The 23,253-nt window shown below is 47.0% G+C and overlaps 1 protein-coding gene across 5 annotated transcripts in view; it reads right to left on the reverse strand.

The window, feature by feature from the left end:
* CELF1 (CUGBP Elav-like family member 1) overlaps positions 1-23,253 on the reverse strand; it is a 93,267-nt gene that overhangs the window by 63,139 nt on the left and 6,875 nt on the right. For all 5 annotated transcript variants that reach the window (XM_068261644.1, XM_068261643.1, XM_068261641.1 and 2 more), the window contains exon 2: positions 11,086-11,151. The gene's annotated coding sequence lies outside the window, so the exon portion shown is untranslated. The remainder of the gene's footprint in view (positions 1-11,085; positions 11,152-23,253) is intronic.

Genomic DNA, 23,253 nt, shown 5'->3' on the forward strand with positions numbered 1-23,253 from the left:
CGTATTTTTCGGACCATAAGACGCACTTTTTCTCCCCCAAACATGGGGGGAAAATGTGCCTGCGTCTTATGGTCCAAATGCTGCCCAATGCCAGGTGTCCTTCCACTGGAAATCCCCGCGGTAATGTGTCCTTCCGCATCCCGCCCCCCTTGTCCTCCTCTATTCTGTACCTGTGATTGTCCCATCCCTCTGTCCTCATCTATTTTGTCCCTGCGGCTGTCCCGACCCCTCTGACTCTATGCCGTGTGGAGTGTGCAAGTGGCTTACCGCTGCAGCCTAGTGATGGTCAGCGGTGAGCCTCCAGGGAAAAGCCGCGTGGGTGTCCGGGCAAGCTGAAGACATATCCATCCCTTCACTTCTGCTGGCGTAAAATATCCGGGCTTACCGCTGCAGGCTAAGGATGATCAGCGGTAAGCTTATGGGGAAAAGCCGCGTGGGTGTCCGTGCACGCTGCCTAATGTTTTCTACCGTCACTTCCGCTTACATCATCAAGGCGGAAGTGACGGTAGAAAAACATTAGGCAGCGTGCACGGACACCCACGCGGCTTTTCCCCATAAGCTTACCGCTGATCATCCTTAGCCTGCAGCGGTAAGCCCGGATCTTTTACGTCTGCAGAAGTGAAGGGATGGATATGTCTTCAGCTTGCCCGGACACCCACGCGGCTTTTCCCCATAAGCTTACCGCTGATCATCCTTAGCCTGCAGCGGTAAGCCCGGATCTTTTACGCCAGCAGAAGTGAAGGGATGGATAGGTCTTCAGCTTGCCCGGACACCCACGCGGCTTTTCCCCCGGAGGCTCACCACTGACCATCACTAGGCTGCAGCGGTAAGCCACTTGCACACTCCATACAGGGCATAGAGTCAGAGGGGGTTGGGACAGCCGCAGGGACAAAATAGATGAGGATAGAGGGATGGGACACAAGGGACAAGATAGATGAGGACAGGGGGAAATGGGCACAGAATAGAGGAGGTCAGGACAGCAGCAGGATACATGGGGTCAAGATAGAAGAGGACAGGGGGGCAGGACATGGGGACAAGATAGAGGGGGACAGGACAGCTGCAGAACACAGGGGACATGATAGAGGAGGACGGGATGGGGCAGCAGCGGGGACACAGGGGGATAAACAAGAACATAAGGGGGACAGAGGATGACACAAGGAAGACACTAAAGGTACAAATGGGGCACAGGAACACAAGAGGTATATTGGGGAACATAATAATTGGCGAGGGTAAAAGATCCACAAGACGCCCCTGTACCATGGATGCACCATGTTTAGTATTTTTTTCTCCCCTGGTTTTTGTTCTCTAAACCTTGGTGCGTCTTATGGTCCGGAGCGTCTTATGGTCCGAAAAATACGGTAATTAAAAGCCCTTATCTTCATGATTAACAGTAATACACTCTCATGGCATACATATTTTAAAAGCTAAGTCCCTAGGGTAACTATGTATTCTCTTTTCAATGCTGTCACTTTTGGTTTTTTTTTTACAAGTATTTATTTAGGGGTATAGAGTACATGAAAATAACAGTTTTATTGCTTTTCATTCAGTTTTCTGGTAAAAAAAAAAAAAATCACATGACTTAGCCCTCAGTTGTCAAACAACACAAAATCTATTCTCTCACTTGTCACGGTTAAAATGATACCCTATATACATAATCAGATAGCTTATTGGGCATACAGCACACTGTTAACCACAAGTACGCCTATCTACTCCCCTGAGCTTCAAGTAAAGTTTTGTGGGGAGTAGATAAGCGTAGCAAGGGAGGTGAAGTGGGGTGTATTGTCCGCAACACTAGAAAGAGAGTGTGCCAGGGCTCAAAGGACACAGATGCAAAGGTAAAGAGAAAGAAAGCCCATATGACTAGCACCACTCAAAGTATAACAAAGTTTATTCACAAATTGTATATATAACTATAAATACATATGACATATAAAGAAACAGGGACGCAGACTGGAACGAAGGTGGCGCAAACATCAGTCTCCTGATGACAAACTTTCCCTAATTGCTCACCTGGAAAAATATCAAACGATGATTAACAAAAAGAAGTCCTTTTTCCTGTCTCACGAAATTGCAAATGCAGCCAACAGACCTGCCCAACTCTTCCGCACGGTTGACAGTCTCTGCAATCCATCTTGCAGGAAATCCAGCATCAGACCTTCACAGGAACTGTGCGAGAAATTTGCCCACTTCTCAGACAAAGTCTCCTCCATACGATCTGCCATTCGATTCACAGCCCCAGAAACCCATGCAGAGCCATATAACAGGTGCAAAAATAGCCTACCACCATGGTCTGATTTTAAGGTAATCACTGAAAAAGACATCTTGGATATCCTCTCAAACCTTCGCCAGACTACCTGCGATCTGGACCCTGGCTCCACTAAGTTCATGTTGAAATGCCCTGAACTATTTACACCGGCATTCCACAAAATAGTCAACGGCTCCTTACAAGAAGGGTGGTTTCCCTCTACTCTGAAAGAAGCAATCGTCAGGCCTCTACTCAAGAAACCATCCTTAGACCCAGATGCTCTAAACAGCTACAGACCTGTCTCAAACCTCCCCTTTCTGGGAAAAGTTATTGAAAAGGCTGTCTACCTCCAACTTGAAGCCAGGCTCTCCAGAAACAACATCCTTGACCCTCTTCAATCTGGTTTCAGGAAATATCACAGCTGTGAAACAGCCCTCACCCAGATTTGCAATGATCTGCTCATTGCAAGAGACAAGGGTCAATGTTCCATCCTGATTTTGCTCGACCTCTCAGCGGCTTTTGACACAGTCGATCATGAAATCTTACTCAACAGGCTACAAGAGTACTGTGGCATAGATGGCATTGTTCTCCGGTGGTTCAACTCCTTCCTGGCTGGCAGAACACAAAGGGTAGCCTTAGGGCCCTTCCTCTCCAACCCTGTACCACTAAAATACGGTGTACCTCAGGGCGCAATATTATCCCCTTTACTGTTCACCATATACATGCTGCCACTTGGAGAAATCATACAAAAACATGGCCTGACATATCATTGCTATGCTGATGACACCCAGCTATATTTGTCATTCAAACCTGATGTCACAGACCCTACTCCACAAATAAACGCATGCTTAGCTGAGCTTCAGGAGTGGATGAATAATAATTGGCTAAAACTTAATGCTGACAAAACTGAGGTTCTTGTTATCGAGGGCCAGGGCTCAACAGCAAAGCAGCTCCAGTCTCAACCAACACCGCTAAGGATAGGGAGCTCAGACCTGAACAACTCAGACTGTGTGCGCAGCCTGGGAGTACTGATTGATGGGAAATTAAGCTTCAGGAATCAAATCTCAGCTGTTGTGAAACATTCCTTCTTTCACCTAAGGAATATTGCAAGGATTAAACACCCAATTCCTTCAGAGGATCTTCCAACCCTAGTTCATGCCTTAGTCACATCAAGGTTAGACTACTGCAACGTCCTCTACACAGGCCTGCATAAGAAAGACTTACGCCGCCTGCAATTAGTACAGAATACCGCCGCAAGGCTGTTAACGAGCCAACCCCGCCATTGCCACATAACACCAACCCTGAGCTCACTCCACTGGCTACCGATAAAATGGAGAATTCTGTTTAAGATTGGCTTACTGACATTCAAATCCTTGCACAATCTGGGCCCTGGATACCTGAAGGACTTGTTGCAACTACATCACACCCCCCACAATCTTAGATCAAAAGGACGTAACACCTTGGTCACCCCCAGAGTCCACCTCAAAACCTTTGGAGACAGAGCCTTTTGTCATGCTGCCCCTACACTTTGGAACTCCCTGCCACACCCAATCAGGACAGCCCCATCCCTGGAAGCATTCAAGTCTAAACTGAAAACCTACCTTTTCAGTCTGGCATTCATGAACATCTGACTATCTCCTCTGTAACACAACCCAGCCTGAAACCCTGTATTAATCTGAGACACAGCTATGCGCTTTGAGTCCTATGGGAGAAAAGCGCTTTACAAATGTTATTGTATTGTATTGTATATATTGGAGTGTCAAAAACATAAATAAAAACAATTAAAACCGACCAAATGGTCGTATGTAGTAGCAGCTGCAAACAATCATGTCCATATAGGTGATGAAAAAGTAAGGTTATGAAACCACCATCTATATCACAAGACAATGGCAATATATGCCCAAATAATTGCCTCAGTGTGCATCTAAATAGAGCACACAAGAGGTTGAACCCGGGTTCAGTAAAGTGCAACATATACAAATAAACACAAATACATACACATCAATACATATATAGTGTAACGTGCAAATTGTCAATACTGACATATATCATGTGCAAAATGAGCAAGGAGGCTGCTATATAAACCAAACACCCAGAGGCAGCCTATATTCTGGAGTGCATAGAGAAAAGAGAAGTGCAAAAGAATGGAGGAGAAATACTTAGCCCGGGTAGACCAAGGAGGCTGGAACAGTGCAGCTGCAGATATGAGGGAGTCCCTTCAAGACAGTCCTGTCTACCAGGGCTAAGTATTACAATTTGTGAATAAACTTTGTTATACTTTGAGCTGGGCTTTCTTTCTCTTTACCTTTGCAAGGGAGGTGAAGTGGTTAAACTGTTAGGAGGAGTTGGGAAGGTCTGTCAGGCAGTACAGTGTGTGAGGGAAATTGATGTTGAGGTAACCAACACATCTGCTGTCAGCAGGTTCTGAGTGTCTGGAGAACTGCTATGAAACTTCTTAATCCACGGCAGTTCAGGGATGGATTTGCACTTTTCTTAACTATAGTGCAGCTCTAGCAATCCACATTAACCTCCCTAGCGGTTAGTGTTGGGCGAACACCTGGATGTTCGGGTTCGGGAACGTTCGCCGAACATGGCCGCGATGTTCGGCATGTTCGGGCCGAACCCCGAACATCCCGCTTTTGGGGGCCCTATGGGGTTGCAGGCATAAGGGGGGGAGCATGCCCCGATCGGAAATTCCCCCCACCCCCTCCGCTAGCGCTCCCCCCTCTGCCCGCTTCCCCATACAAAAGTTTAAGTAAAATAATACCGGTGGTAGTGGCTGGCAGTGGCACTGTGAAGTGAGTCAGGAGGAGGAGTCCGGAGAGTGACGCGTTGAGGGAGGCCGGGCAGCGGGTACCCTTGTGGTACTTCCGCCCTTTCTCTGACCTCACGTCCTCTGCATACGAGGGTACGCGTCACGCGTACCCTCGTATGCGTCATCACGCAGAGGACGTGAGGTCAGAGAAAGGGCGGAAGAACCACAAGGGTACTACCGCTGAACCGCCCGCTGCCCGGCCTCCCTCAACGCGTCACTCTCCGGACTCCTCCTCCTCACTCACTTCACAGTGCCACTGCCAGCCACTACCACCGGTACTATTTTACTTTCCTTAAACTTTTGTATGGGGAAGCGGGCAGAGGGGGGAGCGCTAGCGGAGGGGGTGGGGGGAATTTCCGACCCCCCTGCGATCGCGGCATGCTCCCCCCTTATGCCTGCGACCCCATAGGGGGGCCGTATTCGGCCGAACAGGGCGCTGTTCGGCCAAACAGAGGCCCTGTTCGGCCAGGCATTGAGCCGTTCGGGCGAACCCGAACAGTTTGGCCGAACACCACCAGGTGTTCGGCCGAACTCGAACATCACCCGAACAGGGTGATGTTCTGCAGAACCCGAACAGTGGCGAACACTGTTCGCCCAACACTACTAGCGGTATGGACAGAAATGTCCGTTCAAAAAAACATGCTGTGAACAGCATAAACATGCATACACATCAATACTCTCCTGCACTGTATACTAGACCCTTGCTTGACACATTTTGGCAAGTTACAGGGAAAAAAAAAGTTTTAAAAATAAATTTTATCACTGTTTGCACAGAAATCCTGGGGAGATTGAACGCTGGGCTGGCAGAGGCGCTGAGTGTCATTTGTTTTGCTAGATGCTGTAACTCCTTTTTCTATTGCCTGAGGAAGCGGGCGCTGACCCGTGAAACGCGTTGCTTTGTTTTATCTGGAGTTCGTTAATAAATAGACTGAATGTACAGTCATGTTGTGTCTGCTTGGAGGGGGTAAGTCCACCACTGCCTCCTCTAATTACCAAGTTTTGGCTTTTAAGCTCCTTTAAAACCCCTTTTATCCTATTGGCGCCTCTGTTCTCTCTTATATAATATTGTATCCACCCTTGGTGGAGGGTTGCGACCCTTTCTACTATCTACAGAGAGCGACTTCTTATTCCTGAGTGGGGTCAGGATAATCTCCCCACCTGCCTTTACAGTGGTTGCCTATTGGTGACCCATGTTTGTGAGTATAACAACTATTACTCTTTGTCATTACCCCCTTTGTCAATACATACTACACTATTGGGGCTCTTGGTGTTCCTCTGTTTATCTCGTTTGCTTGGTAGGTTAAACTGCTGGTATTACGTGGGATTTGAGAAGTTTCTTCCCATCATGCAGAACAGTTCCTCTGCTGGTTAGAACAGTTTTAGAAGAAAAAACTGTCGGTAATGCTTTGATAAACCTGGCCCACTGTTACTAACTGTAAGGGCCGTTTCCACTGGCGCGGTTTCCGTGCCGAATACACAGTTTCTCCGCAGGGAAACTGCCATAGGGAACAATGCCACCGCTGGCCAAAATAGTTTGCGATAGCAATTCGGCTGGCATTTTCAACCAAAATGGTGCGGGAGGCTGTGAATCCCATAGCCGTCCATGGCACGGCTGATGGGATTCGTCTCAGTATCCGCACACCAGGATGTGACGCCGCGCGTTTCACAGATGCATGCGTCACAAGTGGAAACGGGCCCAAAAGAAATAATTCTCACTCAACAGGCATAGAATGGCTCAGGGGACTCATGTCCCCTTCCTCCAATCCCTCCTAACTCGCGGGCCATCAGGATCACACACATCTGACGGAATGCACAGGCATGTCTATCGGAGTGGCTACAGCAACCACGGACGTGACCATTACATCTGTGCGGCTGAAGCGGCTAAACACCTAAATGAATTAGGCAAATCCTGAAACTGGGTACACACCATGCAATTTACTTCAGATTGATAGTCAGATCTTACATCGCTCAGCTATAAAAGAAAGCTAGTATACATATGGATGCGTTTTTCCAGATTTCGGATAATTTTCTGATTGTTTATCGAAAGGACACACGGAACGATAACTAGAATTCAAATCAATATAGCCAGCAAAACGCACAATATTTTTAGCCTGTCCAATTTGTTTCTGATTGAGAAAGATCGATTGAGTTTGAATCTGTCAGTGGCAATCAGTAGGCTGAACAATTTTTTGCCCGATCCAATCTTTTGATCAATCGGAAGTAGAATCTAAAGCAAAAATTGCATGACATGTACCGATCATAACAGCAATAAAGAAAAGAAAATGTAAACAGCGTACAGAATCCAAGTGATGGACACATAGCATCCAGGACGAGACAATTGGATCTAGCGCAGTGATCACATGGATGCAAAAAGCCGTAATTCATTTTAAAAAAGTGCTTCAATTCATTTGAATGGACAGCGCTTGAATGATGAACGCAACTGCCGCGTTTAGGCGCCTGTGTGAACTAGCCCTAGAATGTGACATGGCTACCCTTTCAGTCAGAAGTTTATGGGTTTAGTCCGGCACAGCAGGCTCACATTAATACCCCTTAAAATGTTTATACTGAACAAACAAAGCACAACCGATATCACTGAAAGCATCAAGCCTAAAATAAACTGCTATAAATTATTAGATGGAAAATGGACTTCAAACAGACTAACCACCTGTAAAACATGCAGGCAGGACGCCCAATCAATTACCTGCCAATCACTAAAGATTAAAATAGAACTATTATTCAGGTAAAGAAGAGATTTCAGAAACAATGAACAGCACACTTTCAGTTATTTAATAATGGTTCCCAAGTAAGAGCTCACACCTATTAGGCAAACGGCTGAACGTGTGACTAGGAGTTCAGCCACGCAGTGCCCTGAGGCTCTCTCTGCTTATACAAGCTAGAGTCACTAATAGATCTCAGTTTAGAAACCAGTCATTTTACTTTCCATATGTTGTACTTCAGCATTACAAACCAGCATACACGCAAAGGAATCAAATGGATATATTGTAGATGGTGGCATAATGCCGCACCTTTACAAAAATCATAGAGGTTGCTATTCTCTGGGGCTTAAAGGGAACCTAAACTGTATAAAATGTAAAATAACCACATGATGCACCTGCAAATGAATCCCACATACACCTTACTATCTGTTCCTCTCAGAAGCTCACCAGTGGTGACTAGATCTTGTCAGACTTGTGTCTCTGGAAGCTGAAAGAACTTAGGACCCTTTTCCACTATATCAGTTTCTGTCAGTTATAAGTGAAAGGACAACTGATGTGCAAGGTAATGCCCATGTTTGCCTATGGCTCAACAATCATGCCATTGTAAAAATATACAATATTTTCGCATTCCATTAACGTATGTGGACAATAACTGAAGTTCCTGACCTGTATCTGCACAATTTTATACTTTCAACTACTGCCACACAAGTGGGCAGTTACAGAACTGCATGAATAAGCAGGTGTACAGTTATTCCTAACACACTGCTTACTATAAAATGTTTTACATAGTCAGCAACCATTAAGCTCAGTTCCCACTTGCACCAGATCAGCGGGAGCAGAGTGCGTGATGTCCACTCCGATGGTCTGGCTGTTGCCTGGGACAGATGAGTTACCCCCATAGGCTAAATGGAGGAACTGTTCCACCTGTCTAGGGTGTACAAAGTGTGGTCCACTAACCGCAAAAGATGCTGCAAAGTGACAAGTGTAAATGGCTCGTATATATATAAATTGCAAGCGGTTCACGGACAAAAAAAAAATGCCCACTTTTGATGATTAGATTTAAAAAAAAAAAAAAAGGCATTTATGAGTTAATGTCCACAAGCCCTGTCTCTAAGCATGCAAAGTATTTTAGCAAAGTCTAGAAAATTGCCAGGTTCCCTATAAAAGTATGAAGAGTAGTGACGGCTTGTCACACAGAAGGTTGCTTATACAACTGCACTTGCTACTCTTTACAAAAAGGTGTGACCCAAAGGACGGGGCTCTGAGTATTTTTCCAAAAGGCATGCAGGAAGTATTTACAAGCCTGTAGCATGGTATGTACCGGTCATTCTCTACACTGCTAGAGGCATTCAGAGCAGGGCCCCAGAGTGAGTGATTGATGTAGGAGTGATGCATGTACTTGAGAACACAGTACTAAGTCAGAGGCTAGCAACCGTAATTCCTCAGCTTAGCTACATTTAAACAGTCACAGAAAAATCAGGGCTGTTGGGTTATTGGCAATATCAAACTTCCTCAGGATTCCAACACCTGCAGGAAAGTCTCCCGATGCTTCCTTGCGTTTCACGGGAAATCCATGGTAGAAAGCTGCTTTTGAGATTGTTTAGTTGCCATCATGGGGACAGCCTTATCTACATATACGAATCCAACATAGTGGAGGGACAAGTAAGATGCTAAGACTGAGAACAGAGCCTGGTAAAACCTTGTTACTGAAATGCCAAGGTGACACAAGTAGCTATTGCTGTAATAGTCACACCATTATAATCTCTAGGAACCAACTCCCATTTAAAGTGGACCAGAACTCTTGCACTGAACAGAAGGAAAAACGGAGAATTGTGCCCTGTATGCATTTAGAGAGTTTAGCATGTTTAATTGCCGCTCATCTGTGACTAATTACACCTGTAATTTGATCTTAGCTGTGTCAGGTCATGAATCTCGTCTGCCTTTGCAGAGCAGCCAATTTGTAAATACAGGATGTTAACCCTATGTCTGCTTCCATGAAGGCCAGAAGTAGACACTAGATTTATTGCAGGATTTCTAAAAGCTGTCTTTCTTTAATGGTTATGCTGTTGCTTTTCTTTTAGAGCTGAGAGGAAGTTCTGAGTTCAGGCCTGCTTTAAAAAGGAGTGAGGGGCGGCGCGAGAGGGGCGGAGCAACCCCCCCCCTTAAAATAAATAATGTGCATTTATTAAATTATCACACATTATTCCTGTTCAATATCCAAACCAAGGACACGTCATGAAGTTCTTTATTCAGAGTTAGAGTGCTTTTGGCTGTCCCCCACTTGCTACAATTTAAAACCTTGCTGGATGTAGCTACTCATATCAAGCAATGAGCAGATAAAGCAAATATAGTAAATAAATGAAACTTGTGTGACATAGAACTATTCCCCCTCACTCCCTCAGGCACTGAGCCTGGTATCTTGCGGTATATATGGCCTTAAACATTCCCGTTACAAAACACCTGGACTTCCTGAAATCCGATTTACACTACAACAAAAGGCCACAAGCTATGGACGTTTTCAGAAGTTACATCTGTACTGCAGACCCTAAACCCCTATTGCGACACTGGACTCTTGCTTTGAAAACCACTCTAAATGAAGCACTTCCTGTATTGCAGCAGACTCCTTTGTAGAAGATTCATAGTGAAGATAAGCATGTGCGCAACATTCAGACTGTGCACTGGGGAAAGCAAGGATTCACGCCGGCATGACAACAGGTGAGCCTTCAACACTCACCAAGGATTTGGGGGGGGGGGGGGGGGTTGTAAGGGAGTCACACTTGTGGGGACATCAGCCCAGTCTGTCAGTCAATGGAACACTGTTACTGCTGGGCACCTGATCCAGCCCTTACCACCAAGCTTTTCCATCGATCCTTTCCACCAATTTCAGCTGAAAAATCAATCAAAAGTTCACTTGGGTGGTCATGTCATGCCACTGTCTGAGTCGATCAAATTATCAGAATCGAAACGTTTGCAAAATTAAAGTATGGGGGTGTTCTTTTATAATTAGATTTTTGTTGGATACCATTTTTTCCTCAATCATATCTACATTTTAACCTATGCACCTTATAAGCCTTGGGTGCAAGTTTTCCTCTGGCTCAATAGAACTGGCAATGTTCTATTGGCTCCTGGGTTGGACAGAGTGGCTTCTGAAACGCAGTATGTTTTGCCCAACCTAACTATGCAGGAAGTGTGGGGGGGAAAGGAGTGTCGCCAAAGTGGACAATAATTATACAAAAAAAAAAAAAAAAAAAAAAGAGAAACACACAACACTGCGCCAACAATGGTCATTGCACAAGAAGAGGACTTACATCAATGTTCTCTGAACTCTGATTTGTGGCCCGGAGCTCTGGAGACCCTGATATTCAGCCTTGTGCCTGTGGAGCAAAAACCATCATCAGTAAAATTAAAACAGGAAGTTAAAGAAAAACAAGGAAGCACACCATGAAACAAGTCATACTGAAAAGTAAAGTGTACAAACAAATATCTCACACTGCGCACTAAGCAATAATGAAATCACACGCCATGACCAGTTTTGTTTCAATAAATACTGGTAGACAGGAGAATTCCCTCATTGGCATTCATTACTAGATGAGGTAAACGACTAATATATACTTTGTATCAGTCACACATTTGCATGCTCCCAGCTGACTGGTGTGTTGAATCAACTTTAACCATCAAAATTTTATCCACAAGACAAACATCTTTTAGGCTACTTTCACACACTACGACGTTGCGTTTTAGGGGACGTTAAGGTCACATAACGTGCCCCTAACGCAATGTATGGTGGTGTTGAAGTTGGACGTCAGATTGAGCTGCGTTATGCAGTTCTCAAAGCAGCCGCTCCAGGTTAGTGATAGGAAGTCCGGATCTTTTTAAGGATTCTGATCATTTGAATCGGATCATTGAAAAGACCTGGATCTTTGAACCAAATCATTTGAATCATTTTACTAGGGAAGCAGACTGGATGAAATGACTAGCAGGACAGGACTTTCCCTGCACTGTACATTCTGTATGTTCCTGTTTCTTCCAGACACATCCACTGTGAACCGAATCTTTCATTGTGATGATCCGGATGATTCGACTCACAAAAACGATTCGTTTATGATCTGATCAACACTACAGTCCCACCACCAGTCTCTGCAGTGCAGTGAATATTAATTAGCCATGTGGGAGGAGGAGGAGGAGAGACCTCCTCCTCCTCCAACATTACTGAGCATGTGCAAGCAGTCTAACGCTGCTTAGCCCAGTATAACGTACAGCATGCAGCACTTTGTTTAAACATGCTGCGTTACTATGTAACGCAACGTGGGCATTGTGAACAGCACAATTGATTTTACAGTGCTGTGAGTAAGGTTGCGTTACTGGCTGCTGTATGTGGGACTTTAAAGGGAACCTTAACTGGTGGGGAAAAAAAAATGCACTTACCTGGGGGCTTTCCCAAGCCTCCTGCAGCCGTCCTGTGCCCGCACCGGTCCTTCGGTGCCCTCCGGTCTCCCTCCGCCGCTAAGTTTCGTTTTCGGACGACTGCCAGTCGTCCTCGGGCAAAGCGTCCTCTTCTTCCGGATTTGGCGTCATGCGGACTTGCTTTACGGCTCTTTACGACGGGGAATGCGGAAGAGGACGCTTTGCCCGAGGACGACTGGCAGTCGTCCGAAAACGAAACTTAGCGGCGGAGGGAGACCGGAGGGCACCGAAGGACCGGCGCGGGCACAGGACGGCTGCAGGAGGCTTGGGAAAGCCCCCAGGTAAGTGAATTTTTTTTTCCCCGCCAGTTAAGGTTCCCTTTAACGTCCCACTGTGAAACCAGCCTTAACCATCCGGGCGGTATGGACGAGCAGAGCTCGACCATTACCGCCGGAGGCTGCCGCTCAGGCCCTGCTGGGCCGATTCTGATGAAAAAAAGCAGCACACGCAGCCGGCACTTTGCCAGCCGCGTGTGCTACCTGATCGCGGCCGCAGCGCGGCGATCCGCCGCGTGCAGCGGCGAAAGAGGGTCCCCCAGCCGCCGGAGCCCAGCGCAGCCGGGAACAAATAGTTCCGGCCAGCGCTAAGGGCTGGATCGGAGGCGGCTGACGTCAGGACGTCGGCTGACGTCCATGACGTCACTCCGCTCGTCGCCATGGCGACGAGGTAAGCAAAACAAGGAAGGCTGCTCATTGCAGCCTTCCTTGTTAATTCTGATCGCCGGAGGCGATCGGAATTACGCTTCAGGAGCGCCCTCTAGTGGGCTTTCATGCAGCCAACTTTCAGTTGGCTGCATGAAATTTTTTTTTTATTAAAAAAAAACCCTGCCGCAGCCGCCCTGGCGATCTTAATAGAATGCCAGGGTGGTTAAGGAGGTAGTCATTTTAATATCTTTTCTACATGTGGATAACAGAGACACTGAAGCGAAAATAAAATATGATATAATGCATTTGTTGTGTAGTACAGATAATTACTAGAACATTAGTAGCAAAGAAAATATTCTCATTTTTATTTTCAGTTATATAGTGTTTTTGTTTTTTTTTAAACACTGCATCATTCTCTAATATTTGCAGTTCACACTTTACTCAGCATTCTAAACGATTTTACATAGGAGGCCAGTGAACCTTTGACCTATCCCTGGAGAGAAAGGAAATACAGTGGCGCCCAGTGAACACCGACCGGTTTTAGCAGAGTTCTGCCAACTGCATCCGCCTGTGAAAACGCTTGACTAATGTATTTCAATGGGTTAGTGCACACCAGCGGTTACACCCCTCCACCAAGGGTGGATTAAATTTTGTAGCAGGATAACAGAGGCGCCAGGTAGAGTAAAATTAATTAAAATCGTTAAAAAAGGGGGAAGTGGGTGGACTCACCTCCCTTCTGGAAGAAATGGCCGGACAACGGACAAGTTACTTGCAGTTTAAAGTAACATTTATTAATAACTCCAAAAGTGCAACGCGTTTCACGGGAAACAGTCCCGCTTCTTCAGGCAAACGATTTTTGGAGGGTACACTGTCTGGTCAAGAGCTGGGTATAGTGCCTCTGTCTGTTACTTTAAACTGCAAGTAACTTGCCCGTTGTCCGGCCATTTCTTCCAGAAGGGAGGCGAGTCCACCCACTGAGAATGATAAACTGAGGGATCGGAGGTGGAGTTGGATGATTTTTGTACCGACTCCATAGCTCTGCTGAGCAGCACTTTTTTTTTTAAATGGTTCTATCAATTGTTCCTTTCTTAAAAAGATAAGATCAATTGTCAAGACGTGTACACACACCTCTTGACTTTATGTTGCCTGTCGGATCTCAACCCGATCCCCTAGGGTGACAGATGGCTGGCCTGTACAGATGTATGTCAGCTATGTAGCTGATGATGCGTTCTGTTGCTATGCAAAGGAAATCCCTGTTCAAAACGCCTGCCAGAGGAGTTCCTACAGGGTTTCCAGAGCTGCCGTTGGGCAGATGTCTCTCCCTGGCCGCACCCCCTGCATGCTGTGAGAGATACACGGTCTCTCGCTGCAGCGTCGTGACCTATAGGTCACGAAAGTGAAGGTGGGCCAGTGCGGCCCACAGAAGTGACGGTTTTTGCGGCTACCTGATTTACTCCCCAGAAATCGGGTAACCTATTTTTTTTTTGAGCCCACCTCAGGCTCTCTCTAAGTAATGCGTACACTCTGGTTGGCGCCTTGCATCCTTGAGCATGCTTGCTGCCAGAAGCACTCTGCGCACACCACTGTCCCTTGCGCATTATTTAAAGACCTCACTGAGTGCCGACCCGGAAGTAGCTGCATGTACTGTTTTGTTGGCAAACAGTTTGTCACAGGGCCAAGCGAACTGTTTGTTCCATCACTAATAATATGCAAGTTCATATGTGCCTTTTTCAAATTTGTGATGTAAACAAGCACTAAAGGTGGCCATACACTTATAGATGGCAAGCAGATTCAAGCGCAAAATAGATCCCTTTCAGCTCAAATCTGAGGGAGACAATCCTTCCACACACCCAACCCAGATTGTATGTGGAGCATGGATGGGGGAGACTACCTCCCCCCCAAGGAATCAGATCCCGATCCCCACCAGGCGACATGAACCGGCGACCCGTACGTGTATACAAAGCTTTAGAATGCAATTCAACAGACCATCCTATGATCTAGCGCAGTGATGGCTAACCTTGGCACTCCAGCTGTGGTGGAACCACAAGTCCCATGAGGCATTGCAATACTCTGACAGCTCTAAGCATAACTTGGGGAGGCAGAGGCATGATGGGATGTGTAGTTTTCTCACAGCTGGAGTGCCAAGGTTAGCCATCACTGATCTAGCGTGATGTCCCAGGAAAGAAAGTATAAGACATTATTCCCCCCTCCCCCCTGTAAATACTTAACACTCACTAAGCTGACAGTCTGTGCACATTCTCATGGAAAAAGCCTGTGGCAAATACAAACATGCTGCATCTTCTGGGAGAGCACCACACCATGTGACAGGAAATCACTAACAGAAGAGCACAGAAACCACTTGTTTCTGATAAATAGATGAAAAACATGACAATTTCTCTTGGTCTAGTGGGGGCTGGGAATACCAACACATGGCCAGACTTGGAGCTATACAGGACGGGCAGGCAAGCATTATCTGCAGGGGAACTCTGGCCCCTTGCCACTAGAAATGAAGTATTTAACTTTAGCAACAAGGCCTTTTCACACTTTAGTTCTTGAACAGCATACAGCATTTATAAAGACAATTTGAGGAGGTTGGAGTTTGGTCGAGTTTTCCAGGTAGCAAACCAGTGTAATTTCTCGCCCTCTAAACACTACAGACACCTGTAGATTTGTATAATTTCTGAGCACTGAATTCTGGAGTACAGGAAGTTTTCTGGAAGGGCAATTTTCCTTTGTGTCCTCAGTTGTTTCACAGCAGCTGTTTGTGTATGCTGCTATGTACCTACACTACAGGTGGCTTCTTGTGTGCCCTAACACTGGTCGGATTTGTCTTAGGCCTTGTTCACACAGGCTTTTGTCGGCATCACGTTTAACCTGTGGTAAATATTTATCTGCAAATGAGCAGAGAAGAATTTGACATTGGTTCCAGTCGTTCACCAACCGCCTCATGTTTTGACCGCCACAGGGGAACATGAAAGCATTTTGCCGATCCTTCATGTAGCATCTAACCACACCGCTTCAGCTGAGGACCATCTAGCGTGTGCACGAGGCTGTGTAAAGTTCCAATACAGACATTCAATAAGGTCCTGAGCCCACGAGGGAGCGGCTTCCAGATCTTCAGAAACCCCTCACAATTGTGAACTGCAAAATAACGCGATTTTGTTGTTGCATCATTTCGCCGAGGGCTGATCAGAAAAAGCTGCAGAAAGTGCTTCAGTAGGCCCTAAACGTTACCCAAAAAAATGGTTGGTAATGTTGGTTTTGGGGGGACAGTTTAAGGAATGATCATTGTACAGAGATGATACATGACAACGGTCAGACTGTTCCATTCCAGGAGAGGGGGGTTAGGGAGGAGAATGCCTCACTGCTGGAACAATAGCATGACAACAGTGGTCACCTCATGAGCTAAATACTCACCCCCAACAGAAGATGGATTCAGCAACGCCCCCCGTCGACAATCACTCCACGCTCAATATTCGGGCCGCCGGGTAAACGACAGGCTCGAACAGGAAGTCAAGCAGTCGCGGTACTTTGTGCAGAGCTTTCAAGGATCTTAAAGATCAGATCTGCCATGTCGGTCGTTATTGATGCACATTGCTGAAAGGAACACTTAAGCCAGAAATAAAAAAAATAAAAAATCAGTTTTACCTTCCTGGGGCTTCTACCAGCCCCATTCAGCCGTCCCATGCCCTTGCAGTCACTCGCGGAGCCTCCAGTCCCCCGCTAGTTTTCGCTGATAGGCCCGACCGGCCTGGCCATGCGCATTTTTCTTTGTGTTCCCATCTGCAATAGCATTGTGCGCCTGTGTAGGACGCTATTGAGGAAGGGAACATGAAGAAGGATACGCGTGGCTAGGCCTGCGCAGAAAGCCCGCCAACTCCCTGTCAGCAAAAACTAAACTAGCTGGCGGCAAGGGACCGGAGGATCTGCGGCAAGGGACTGGAGGATCTGCGAGTGACTGCAAGGACACGGGGTGGCTGCAGAGGGCTGGTAGAAGCCCCAGGCAAGTAAAACTAATTTTTTTTATTCCTGACTTAAGAGTCCCTTTAACTCCACTCACGTGATCACCCAACTGTACCCATGTAACGAGATCACAGAAACAATAGTTCGCCGCTCAAAAATCGTTAGTCGGGAAAATAGCGTGGTGGATTGGGGCCTTTAGATTGCAATGACCATTTACATGTTCAAGCTAGAATCTCACCCAAGACAATTACAAACCAAAATCCTGAGCAGCAACATATGTAGCTAAGGGCTCTTTCACATTAGGGCAGACTTTGTGCGTTAACGCAAACGGCAGCCGTTTGCGTTAACCAAGGTAAGATGAAAGTCCATAGACTTTCATTTTACCTTTCACACTCGACGCTGCGTTTCGATGCGTTGCGGTTCCGACGCACCCGGGCGCAGTTTTTCCTCCAACGCACCCGCGAGCCGGCGTTTTCCGTAGGGTTTAATTACCATCTACCGCCGCTGATTGCGTCGCACCGCAGATACCCGACGACACGCCGCAGGCAGACAACGCGTGCAGGAGAACGGCTCCTGTTCGTGTTGCCTGATGTTAAAGAGCCCTAAAGGCTGACCAAAAGTAGCACAATTCAGCACTACCCAAATAGAGTTTTTCATCACTTTGATCCAGGGCCCTGGAGTCGGAGTAATTTTGGGTACCTGAGTCGGAGTTGGAGTCTGTTTCAGTCCGATTATTTTTGTATCAAATCCATAACCCTGGTAAGAATATAGGTCTGTACACACGCCGGACTGGAGGCAACGACGGGTCCGTCGTCACCTCCGGCGGATCGCTCAGAAACAGCCGTATCAGTCCGCCGACAGTGCGTACACACGCCGGACTGTCGTTGGGAGGTGACGACGGACCAGTCGTTGCCTCCAGTCCAGCGTGTGTACGGACCTTTAGACTAAGGAGTCTCGGAGTCTGGGCCATTTTGATTTTGCGTATCTGGAGTTGGAGATTTCATAAACTGAGTCTTCTAATGATTTTGTACCGACTCCACAGCCCTGCTTTGATCGGTGGTCAGCAGAAATCAGATCAAAAACCAATCAAACCGTTGCCTCTGCCAATACTGTACTGCTCAAGGCAAAACAGAGCTAAACAGCTACTTGCTGCTGCTCCTCCCCCACTCAAAGTTTATAGCTTTCCCAATCATGCTGTTGATCAATAAATAATCCAAAAATCAACAGACACCTAAAGGTTGGAATTTGCCACACACAAGAACTGATGCAACGACTAGTCACAGTGCAGATATCTGGCTGCCTATCCAGAATTACATCTACAATGGCTATCATTCATAAAGCATTTCCGCATGCGGAAATGCTAAAAACAGCTGACTTTACCAACCACTCGGCAAAGTCAGCATTCATAAAGGCTCTTTCCGCATGAAAAAATGACACTAACGAGCAGAGTGATAAATCACCGCCTTGTGCGGTGATTATCGGAACAAATGTAGCAAAATGTTCATTCATGAAGAACACCGCAAGCGGTGTCAGGTCGGGAAGTCCCGCTCCCTCTGATGTGGCGATACCAATGCAAGTGAATGGAGACACACAGACCTCCCAGGCAGCTGCAGCAGAGCGGAACACGGAGAAATGTATCAACTCTGCAGCTTCCGTGTCTCCACCTGCCTACCGCCTGCCTATCGCCAGCCTAGCTCGGGGAATCTCCGCAGTGCTTCCGCACATGGATACTTTTTTATGAATGCCCACCCAGAAGTCTAAAACACCGCCAGCGGTGTTTTCCCGCACTGATTCCCCTTACCGACAGCCTCTTTATGAATGATAGCCAATGGCTTGAAATGAAGAAAGTGGCAGATTGTGGGCCTACTTATAGGCAAACCAAGCAGATTTTCTATGAAATGTTCTATACTGCCTGTCCACGAATCCAGATTTAACAAAGCAAATAAGCTGGGGTCGCTGCAGCTGCAAGACTAGGTTCAGCAAAAGGTGCCCAAACAAAGTCAGCTGACTACGTGAATGACCAGGTTATTTACATTATTGTATTTAAAAATGCTTCAGACACTAAAAACAAATATTTAATTGGAACCGGAGACGAAATAAAGCTGTGGAGTCGGAGCCGGGGCAATTTTGGGCACCCGGAGTTGGAGTCGTTCATTTCATAAACTGAGGAGTCGGATGATTTTTGTACAAAATCCACAGCCCTGTTAAGTATTATACTAAGGAGTCTGAATCGAGGAGTCGGAGCCATTTTGGGTACCCGGAGTCGTGGTTTCATAAACTGAGGAGTCAGAAGATTTTTGTACAGACTCCAAGGCCTGAACGATTTTAGGAAAAAATTGAATTGCACGATTTCTGTCAGAAATTGTGATTTTGATTCGATACACGATTTTTAATACACAATGATGGATTAGCACACTGATGAGTATAAGTTCCCTAAGTATAGGTATATAGGTGCCCACAGTATAGTTTAGCCAGCTATAGGTGCCCCCAGGAAAGGTTAGCTAGCTATAGGTGCCCCAGTATAGTTTAGCCAGCTATTGGAGCCGCAGTACAGATTAGCCAGTCAAGATGCCGCACTACAGGTTAGTCAGCATAGGTGCCACAGTACGGGTTAGCCAGGACTATCCCAATCCTTTGCCTTCACCCTATCCCTGCACTTTCCCAATCCTCTACCGTCACTCTATCCCAATCCTCTGCCGCCACTGATCCCTGCACTATTGCTTTCCTCTGCTGTCACCGATCCCTGCACTATCCAAATCCTCTGCCTTCACTCTATCCCTGCACTATTCCAGTCCTCTGCTGTCACTGATCCCTACACTATCCCAATCCTCTGCTGTCACTGATCCCTGCACTATCCCTAGACTCTCCCTTCACTCTATCCCTGCACTATCCCTAGCCTCTGCCTTCACTCTATCCCTGCACTATCCCTAGCCTCTGCCTTCACTCTATCCCTGCACTATCCCTAGCCTCTGCCTTTACTCTATCCCTGCACTATCCCTAGCCTCTGCCTTCACTCTATCCCTAGCCTCTGCCTTCACTCTACCCCTGCACTATCCCTAGCCTCTGCCTTCACTCTACCCCTGCACTATCCCTAGCCTCTGCCTTCACTCTACCCCTGCACTATCCCTAGCCTCTGCCTTCACTCTACCCCTGCACTATCCCTAGCCTCTGCCTTCACTCTACCCCTGCACTATCCCTAGCCTCTGCCTTCACTCTACCTCTGCCTTCACTCTACCCCTGCACTATCCCTAGCCTCTGCCTTCACTCCACCCCTGCACTCTCCCTAGCCTCTGCCTTCACTCTATCCCTGCACTACCCCTAGCCTCTGCCTTCACTCTATCCCTGCACTATCCCTAGCCTCTGCCTTCACTCTATCCCTGCACTATCCCTAAGCCTCTGCCTTCACTCTATCCCTGCACTATCCCTAAGCCTCTGCCTTCACTCTATCCCTGCACTATCCCTAAGCCTCTGCCTTCACTCTATCCCTGCACTATCCCTAAGCCTCTGCCTTCACTCTATCCCTGCACTATCCCTAAGCCTCTGCCTTCACTCTATCCCTGCACTATCCCTAGCCTCTGCCTTCACTCTATCCCTGCACTATCCCTAGCCTCTGCCTTCACTCTATCCCTAGCCTCTGCCTTCACTCTACCCCTGCACTATCCCTAGCCTCTGCCTTCACTCTACCCCTGCACTATCCCTAGCCTCTGCCTTCACTCTACCCCTGCACTATCCCTAGCCTCTGCCTTCACTCTACCCCTGCACTATCCTTAGCCTCTGCCTTCACTCTATCCCTGCACTATCCTTAGCCTCTGCCTTCACTCTATCCCTGCACTATCCTTAGCCTCTGCCTTCACTCTATCCCTGCACTATTCCAACCCTCTGCCGTCACTGATACCTACACTATCCCATTCCTCTGCCGTCAATCTATCTCAGCATTATCCCAATCCTCTGCCTTCACTATATCCCAGCACTATCCCTAGACTCTGCCTTCACTCTATCCCTGCCCTATCCCTAGCCTCTGCACTCTCCTTCCCATAGGGGCGAAGTCAGCAATCTCTAAAGCAGGGGCATCCTGCAAGACAACTACCATAAGAATATTTTATATGAACAGCTTTTAAAGTGACCAAAGTATCAATAGCAGATATCCTGGAAGCAGCAAAGTTTCCTCTTCACTATCGTCTCTACACATCTGATCTATATCACTCCTTATCTTCCTTTAGGGTGACAGCTTGATATCCATTGCATAACATGTTTGTCTATAAACTGCTGGAAGGTCTATAGCTACACAGGCTTGCTAGATCTCCATTGCCAGAAACAATTGTTCCTAATCAGTTCAGGTGATAATCTAATGTGTGTTCTGGTGTCTCTCCCGAGGTCGACAGCCTCCCGCTCAGCAATCCAACTACATAATACAGGGTCAACTGCTATCCTACTAGCAGTGATGGCCTCACAAGTAATTACGAGAGTCTAAGCACTCGAATTCGTCATTTAAATGAGCCTTAATTACCTCAGGTGTGTGGTTGGGAAATAAGGGGCTATTTACCCATAAGTCCTTGGTATGCCGTGCGCTCCAAATAGCTTGCACGTGTCCTATTGGATGCGTTGCAAGCCTAACTGCACAAACTTCCTCTTTCAAGCTACTTTATGAAAAATCGATGGGAAATCAGATCGGACATGTTGGAAATAATCGATCTTACAGTAAAATCAGTCAGAAAATTGCATCATGTGTATCTAGTATAATGCTCTGTTTCCACTTGAGCGGATGCAAAATGGACATTGTAATTCAGTCCATTTTGCATCCGCTTCGCTGCTCACCAGTGCCAACGCCACTTGGCCCTTCTCTGTAATTAGCCCAGAGGCCAGGAGAAGCATGGGGCTCTCCATAGGCTGTATTAGGCCAATTCTCCTTAGCAACAGGAGAATTTTCATTGGTCCACCATTAACCAATGAGAATTCTCCCGGTTGCTAAGGATTCCCATTGGTCTTTTGCAGCCCAATAGGAATTGCCATGCTGCTTCCCTATGTACAGGGAGCGAGCAGCGGCAATTGGCGTAGCTCAGGGAAGATGCAGACGCATCTGCCTGCCGTGGTTATCACAGACTGCACAGAAGTGTGGTCCTCTTACTGCAGCAGATCCCACAGATCCATTGCAGAGTGGCAAGTGTGTACGGCTCCCATTTATAAAATAGGATCAGTTTACTGTCCGTTTAGCAATTAGCGGAGAATGGACAAAATTTCCATTCTCCGTTCAGGTGGGAACACAGCCTTACTGCTGTCAGACACTTAAAGCAACCTGAGCACCTTAATTTTGCTTTTCTAAATGAACCTCCTCATGCAGGAGGTTCGTAAGGGTGTGTTCCTTTAGGGGCAGGGGTTAGGGTGAGCTTCACTACTTCCCAACAGGGTGCTGCTCCTCTGGCTCATACGGGATGCCCCATCTTCTCCACTTGCCCAGCAGCATCTGCAGGATGTTGTAGCTCTTGGCAGCTGTGCTTTTTAGGACAGTTGCTCAAGCAACTGAGAGCACATGATGAATGCAGCATCAGGCGATCCCTGATACTGGGGACTTTGCTACAGTAAACTCCAAGGGGCCGGGAAAGTAGTTTACTATAACCATACTAAAGCACAAAGTTAACTATAGTACTGGATCTTAACCACCCTGGCGTTCTATTTCCCCAGGATTTCCGTGCAAAAAGTGGTTCAATTAATTTCCCATAATTTTCAACCAATTTTTTTTTTGCAATCTTTTTTTTTTGTATTGAATTTAATACAGGTTATTGTATTGAATTAAATTTAACCACCTTAGCGGTATGGACGAGCTCAGCTCGTCCATTACCGCCAGAGGGTGCCGCTCAGGCCCTGCTGGGCCGATTTACATGAAATAAAGAGCAGCACACGCAGCCGGCACTTTGCCAGCCGCGTGTGCTGCCCGATCGCCGCCGCTCTGCGGCGATCCGCCGCGAGCAGCGGCGAAAGAGGGTCCCCCCAGCCGCCTGAGCCCTGCGCAGCCGGAACAAATAGTTCCGGCCAGCGCTAAGGGCTGGATCGGAGGCGGCAGACGTCAGGACGTCGGCTGACGTCCATGACGTCACTCCGCTCGTCGCTATGGCGACGATCTAAGCAAAACAAGGAAGGCCGCTCATTGCGGCCTTCCTTGTTTATTCTGGGCGCCGGAGGCGATCAGAAGAACGCCTCCGGAGCGCCATCTAGTGGGCTTTCATGCAGCCAACTTTCAGTTGGCTGCATGAAATATTTTTTTTTTTATTTAAAAAAAACCCTCATGCAGCTGCCCTGGCGATCTTAATAGAACGCCAGGGTGGTTAAAAAAAAAAGTGTTTGCTGCGAGATTTTGATGATGCTGTGTGACACTGGTTCCATCAACGCCGATCGACGGGGGACATGTGA

The sequence above is a fragment of the Hyperolius riggenbachi genome, chromosome 11 (assembly GCF_040937935.1).
Source record: "Hyperolius riggenbachi isolate aHypRig1 chromosome 11, aHypRig1.pri, whole genome shotgun sequence".
Taxonomy (NCBI): domain Eukaryota; kingdom Metazoa; phylum Chordata; class Amphibia; order Anura; family Hyperoliidae; genus Hyperolius; species Hyperolius riggenbachi.